Genomic DNA, 7,500 nt, shown 5'->3' with positions numbered 1-7,500 from the left:
ATGATATCTTAAAATCTATCATAACCGGGCCAAAATTGAAAAAACTCGTTAAACATTTCATACATTTATCTTTAATTCGTTCATATCTGTGTCAAGTTGGTAGAGTGATAACGTCATCAGATTTGAATGCTACAGTTTTGGTTTCGGTTTCTATTTATATTTGTATTTATGACCGGGCAAAGCCGGGTTTCTTCCCCTCCTCCTGTATATACATTTTAGTGTTGAGACGAGTAATTGGAATAGAAATTGGGCATCGTAAAAATCGGAATATTTGAGGGTATCGGAAAAATTTGTATCGATTTCCGATGTCAAAACGATTCTTTTAATTGTCTTTTGTATTTGATTTTGTTTCAAGCTAAATATTCCATTGCTGGCAATTATGACCAAATTATAAATATTTATTGATAATAAACCACCAGTGAAGCTAAAATCGATAGCTCGTCAACCACAAGTACGTATTTGCTAATTAGGAAATAATTTGCACATTTAACATGTGTGTTTTTACGGAAATCAGTGAAAAAATGCAACTCTATAGTTAAATATTTTAAGATTTATAATGAATCGGAATCAGAATTGGTAACTGTATCGGAATTGGGAATTTAGTACGGAATCGGTAATTGTATCGGAATCGGGAAAATATTGGAATCGTCCCATCACTAATATATATATATATATATATATAAATATATATATATATATATATATATAGAGAGAGAGAGAGAGAGAGAGAGAGAGAGAGAGAGAGAGAAAGAGCGAGCTTGTGTGTGTGCGTGTGTGTGTGTGCGTGTGTGTGGGTGGGTGGAGGATAAAAAGGAGAAACAGCTTATTGTTATTCTCGTGTCCAGGATGAGTTTCCTAATAGTCAATTTCCTTTCCATGATTTGTCCGATCATAGGACAACGATCTCAAATTGGCATCAATACACTTTTACTTGATCTGAACACAAATACGTAGAAAGACAAAAGTGCTGAAACGATAGAAAGAGTAATGTTATTAAACCGCTTTTGAATACGCAAAATAGATGCTTGTTTTCCGTCATTATTAAGTCGATCAGACACCCAAAATGCGTGAAAAAAATTGTTTTCTACTTAGAAAGTTACGCAATCCATCGCTAATTTCATTGGAACAGTGCCCTTATTTGAACGTGATAGAATATATAATATCGCAAATAAGGAATTAAGCAAGCAACTTTCATGTTTGTAAGAAAAAAAAATGCTCTCTACTATTTTGGTAAAAGTATACATGTCTCTATGTATAAGTTAAATGGTAATTTAAATCAATTTATTTGGCCTGACTAGGGTACCAAGAATAAGCTTAGTAAACCCAAAATGCCAGAATCCTCGCAGCGTGTCCGAGTATTTTTTAATAGTGTCTTTTCAGAGAAGTACGATAAGTTGGTTGGTTTGTTGGGTGTGATTGTTTTACGGCATATAAGCCCTTTTCAGGTTATTTAATGCCAAATCCAAAGATTTAAGAAAAACATTTTAATAGAATATATTTGTTTTTAAGTCGGTTTCTATTTAACCCATAGTTGGGACCCTACCAGGTACTACCACTCCGGGTCAGAATGGATCTGGAAGCAATAGTAATTAAAGGGTGGATCCACACTCCCCAAACCCCGCAAGCTGGGACCTCACCACTGGATATAGTTTAAGGGCATATCCAGGACCAGTACGATAAGGTCGTTTCGAATGTAAAACTTTCTATTATTTTTTTTTAACTGAAAACAGTTCAAAAGTTACGAAGTTTGTGCTTAAGAGTTTTTTTTTTGGGGGGGGGGTAGTCACTATCATTGTCAATGCATTTTTGGCAGCGATGAAAGGTGGATATACATGTATGTCTGGAGCACAATTTGTCATACGAGACATCCAAGTATATAAAATGGTTATATTTCCCACGTGATCTATCACAAATAAAAACAAGAGAAACAAAACATACCGAAGTAAAAGCACTAAAATCCCCCTTAAAGGAAGAGACAATTATTTTCATTCCCGCCAATAATGATAACATCATACATTTAAGCATTACGTCATAAAGAAAAAATCGCTTTGATGTATTACGAAACAGATTACGCACGATTCTTTCACATCTCCTCGGTTTAAAACAAATAGAATCTTCCTGAACCTGCAAGTATAATTAATAAAGGTTTATGAGTAAAAAAGCACAAACGTATGTTGAACTTATTAAAACTACGATTTGAATAGGTTTTGACTACAAGTTTGTTTTATAAAAAATAAAATGTCACTATCAGCATTACTTCTCGATGAGCATTATAATAGAAAAGCAGTATCAATTATTTTGTTTTACCTTGTGGATACACACGCATATTTATTACTATAAATAGAGACTATTATAAATTTATTGTATACATGATACATTTGTACAGATCCAATTTATTTGCAGAATAAAATCCAATTCACATTACAAAAGAAAATCTGAAGAGTTAGCAATCGTTCAAACGTACATATATTAAAGGAAATACAACATATCTCTATGCAATTATATATAAATATATATACATATTATATTAGGCACATAATATATATATTCATATAACATATCTCTATGCAATTATATATATATACATATATATATATGTATTTATATACATACATGTATTAGACGGATAATGTATATATATACACATATATTATATTAGACACAGTATATATATACACACACACACACACATATATATATATATATATATATATATATATATATATATATATATATATCGGCGTATAAGGTGATCGTCGAATAAGACTAGGTAAAAAATTCGAGCAGATTTGAATAAATTTAATATATATATCGGTTGTATAGGAAGACTGCTAAATCACGAAACCCTGTTTTTTTTTAGCCGAGGCTAGAGATTGCAACACACCGTATCTTATGAAATATTGTTTTTTTAAAGATGATATTTTAATTTAATGGTCGTCCTATACGCCGCTATTTACGGTAGTGTGTGCTTCAGAGAGAGAGAGAGAGAGAGAGAGAGAGAGAAAGATAGATAGAGTGTGTGTGATAATAAATTAAAAGTGGATATTTGTTTAATATATTTTTATTTATATGAAAAATGACTAGAGAAATGCAAACATATCTCAGCTATTCCTTCGCCGCTGATAAAAACCGACGAGTTAGGAAAGTCCACTCTACAACAACATCATGCTGATCCCCACAATCAGCAAGGTACTTAAATGTGATTTATATTTTTTGGCGAACAGCTAATTCGTTGAGCAATTGAATATGTTTCATAAAAAATGCACGCATTGAAATTAGCTTACAAAATGAACATACATGCACAAATTAAATTCTCACAAAATACGACCTTTGCAACGGCTTTCCGCACGGATACAATTTAGACAAATATACTGCTTTTCGTCTGTCGGTCGTGTCATTTTTGTTTGCCCGGTTTTCTATTCATGCTCACAATTCCTTGAAATTTTATTTCTCCCAATTGACATCTTTTTGTGAGCTCCTTCCGAAAGCAGATGGAGAAAGGGTGCATAAATTATGCACAGCAACCAGCAGCAGACTTATTACAAACGCTTCATTAGCAATCACTTATTTCTGTACGATTAGCCTCTACCCGCTTGTCGTTTAAAGCTAATAATATTCGTGTCAAAGAGACGAGCCATATGGTCTGAAGAAAAGGGCTATGGTGCAAAAAAAAAATAGAAAGGAAAAAAAGGGGGCTAGAGCTATAAATGACGAGAAATGATCTACAACAAAGTTGCTCTTTCTTGGAACATATTTGTTAGCCGTGTATCTAGGGACTTCGACAGGTACGGGTATTTATCCCAACCGGTTATTGACCCCCATGAATATATAGAGGCAATAACTGTCCGTCTTTATAGATTGTTAATAATCATTGCCATTATTGTTAGTAGGAATAATTATTATACGCATGCAATATCGTCACCAGCGAAATCTGCTGTTATTTGGCCGTAGAAAAAACGTTACGTTAAATGTACGTGATCGTCATTATATTTTTTTATTTACAAAGGCGTTATCACTTATCAAGTTTCTGAGAATAAGGGTTAATGAACGTAAGGTGGAAGTATAGTAATGTTTAATGTTGGTTACAATCTGATTATTTAAGGGGACAGTTCAACGAGAACTTATTTACATTTAAATTGAAAGCTACCATATTATAGTCAGTGGAGAAGCCGACCAGCAGTACAGTGTCCTATAGGCCAGGAGTTGTAGAAAAGTTGCTTTGTTCGGGGAATCTACGTTTAGATTCAGGAAAAGATGGAGAGTGTGGAAAATTGCTGATAGTGATTGATGATTGGATAGATAAGAAAATAATGTCAGTTTTCATTCCTAACTTATTAATGATTAGCGGGAGTACCCGGCGTTGCCCGGGTGTTTGGAGGTGTGTATGTAGGAGAGGGTGACCCTGTTTTAATATTATATAAAAAAACATGATGTTAAAAAAATGAAAAAAACAAAACAAAACAAACAGGAAAAATAGGTGTAAAAGAGGAAAAAGTTAAGGTAGGAAGCTAGCTTTGAACCCGGAGCATCGAGGCTAAGGCGACAAAAAAGCATGAAACGTTAGCTTTACGTGAAAGAGACATACAATTGCGGACGGATAAAATTAATCCTTTGAAACACTTGCAGGTGGTTTAAACTATCGTCAATGATTTCTAGGTCAAGCATGACGTCCTTGTCGTAGTAGCTGGAGGAGAGAAAATTAAGGAACGATTTTTTCGGCACCCCTCCTTGTAGAAAAGGGTCTAGTTTAGGGTGAAGTAATTAATGTTTTTGGCCAATTTTTCGATATTTGTCGTTCAAGATATCCCACTTCAAAATGATAATAATCTCGTGAAAATCCGTCGCCTCTGTCGAAAGTTTCTGCGATACATACAAACATACATACATTCATACATACATACATACATACATACACACATTTTCGCTTTATATATATATACATATATATATATATATATATATATACATAAGCCAAAACTGTAACGTCCTACTCATATTATCTATCATTAAGAGTTACAAAATTTATTTGACTTCGAAGATTTTGTAGTCGGTGAGTGAGTTGTTTTTTTCGAATACGGTGTATAAGACAAACGTTACAGCCAACGTGTACATCTTCCGCAAAGCGATCTGAAATACACGTAACAATTAACATCTGTTTAAGTACGGTGTTCCAGAAATAAGTTGTGTGAGGCAAATTTATACAATGATTTTAATATCTCCTACTAACTTATATATAAAATGCGCAGCGATTAAGACAATGTATTTTAACCGGATGATTAGCGAAGTTCGACAAACGTGAGATGCTTAGGAAATACTGTGCATAAAGATTACCATTATCTCTATAAAGACATTTGTGAGACATTTGACAATTAACACATTGTGCTTTAAGTGAACGCTTGAGGATGAGGTATGTTGTCTGTAAGCGTAATATTCAATAAATATGGCGTATGATGAAGAACTGATACATGCACTTTTTATATTATCCATAAAGTTAAATGTGAGATTGGTTATAATAAACACATCGTTGTGTAAACTGATGCTTGATGACGTGATGGGTAGATTGTATGTAACTAGTGTACGTGTACTAGATTATATAGCTCAGTTTACACATTTTTTTATGTGTAAGTTGTTTAAAAAGTGATTTAGTTACTTGAATTTAACGAGTAAAATGGGTAAATTCTACGCTGTAAAATTCAGATACAAATGATTGTAGATGATTCGAATTTTATACGAGGCATAAAATATTATATACAAGCCTAGGTGTCCGACATAGCCTGGGTGTGTGGAGGTGGGTGGGAGAGTGTTTATCAAGCAAAAAAAAAACAAAAAACAAAAAAAAGCAAAAAAAAAGAATAGGAGTAATAGACAGGCTCGAAACCGTAACGCGAAGGAGTAAAATAAGGTCAACAAAAAGCAAACGGTCTTATCAATGCCTTTACCGCGATTGTGACGTCGTGAGGAGTCGACATAACGCCTTTTATCCGACAACGTTTGACCAAGGTTTGAATGACTTGCAAAAATTCTTTTATCGGGTACAAACAAATCATAAGGAAAAAAGTACCAGTTTACCTGAATGTTTGTGATCGTGTGTGCTTGTTAGTTTACAGTTAAGAAACGGAAGGCAAATATTAAAATATCGAGGCAATCCCATCTAAATAAAAACCAAAAATAACATATTAAAAACAAACGTGAAATATTTGTCCACCAGATGCAAACAACCAATAAATTTTAAAACAAGAAATAAATACGTGTTTCACTTACGGGCAGAAGGGGGGAACAACTGAATTTCAAGGAGACCAAGCAATAAAACCAGGAAATAAGCTATTACGCTATTCTTGTCATTGGATTGATTTTGCTTATGTTGAACACTGTTTGAATATTTAATGAAAATCTATACATCTATAAAAGTGAACGTGTCTGTCTGTCTGTGTGTCTGTCTGTCTGTGTACATTTCCCTACGCAATAACTCTGTCAATGTTTAGTCTATAGACTCGAAATTTGAAATACCGGGTACTGAGATTTGGGAAAATCGATGTGACGCGTGCCAGCCAGAAATTTGGCTGTTAAGGGGTCAAATTTCAACGATTTGACCTTTAAGAACTCTACCAAACTCCTCCGACAATTTTGGGTCTACACCCTTGAAATTTTTGATATAGGTTCCGTGGACATGGATCTAACGTAATAACTTGATTTGAGGCCAAAACAATAAATTTTCAGGGGTCATAATCGGGGTCAAAGTTTAAAAAATTACCCCCCTTTTTTTTTGCTCAGCATACACCTCTAAACACCCGGGCAACGCCGGGCACCCACGCTAGTCTTATATATAAAAGGCTATATGTCTGTTTGTTCGTCTCAATATCTTAGAACTTTATCTTCCACAAAACATCAACTCGCAGAGCGGCGTTAGGGGCTTCAAATGTTTGAATTTTACGAACTGATATTTTAGGGTTTATGGTCGGTTAAAATAGTTGTTAATGATTCAACAATAGGTAAAAATTAAAATAAAAAAATATATACGGTTTTTACATTTATCTTAATTTATTTTTATTTTTTTTAATTTTAAATCAATAATTGTCACATTCGTACAGGGGTAACATCATCAACTTTGAATAATTAATAATCGATTGAGCTGATTGTGATGGCACTCAAATTATCCTTTTATACGTTTGAAATCATGATTCTCTAATAATATATACAACATCTGGATGAATTAAAATCTGGATTATCTTTAAGCATATCTTATGCTGGGCAAAGCTGATTGCCCTCCCGCTAGTCTAATTGATAAAACTCGCTCTTTTTGCCTTTATGTCTGTCTCCATATTTTAAAACTCTATCTCTTACAAAGCTAAAGGTTGCAGCCGGCGCTAGGGGCTGCAAATGATTAGAATGTGCACGGACTGTTATTTTATAAAGACCTTAGCCGGTTAAAATAGTTTTGAAAAGGTCAAAAGTGAGTAAAAATTGAAAAAGTCGTTATACATTTTGTACATTGATCTTAAT

Source organism: Euprymna scolopes, chromosome 9 (genome assembly GCF_053919585.1).
Source record: "Euprymna scolopes isolate OS-2025 chromosome 9, ASM5391958v1, whole genome shotgun sequence".
NCBI lineage: Eukaryota > Metazoa > Mollusca > Cephalopoda > Sepiida > Sepiolidae > Euprymna > Euprymna scolopes.
The sequence above is the reverse complement of the archived record's forward strand: the minus strand, read 5'-3'. Positions refer to the sequence as shown.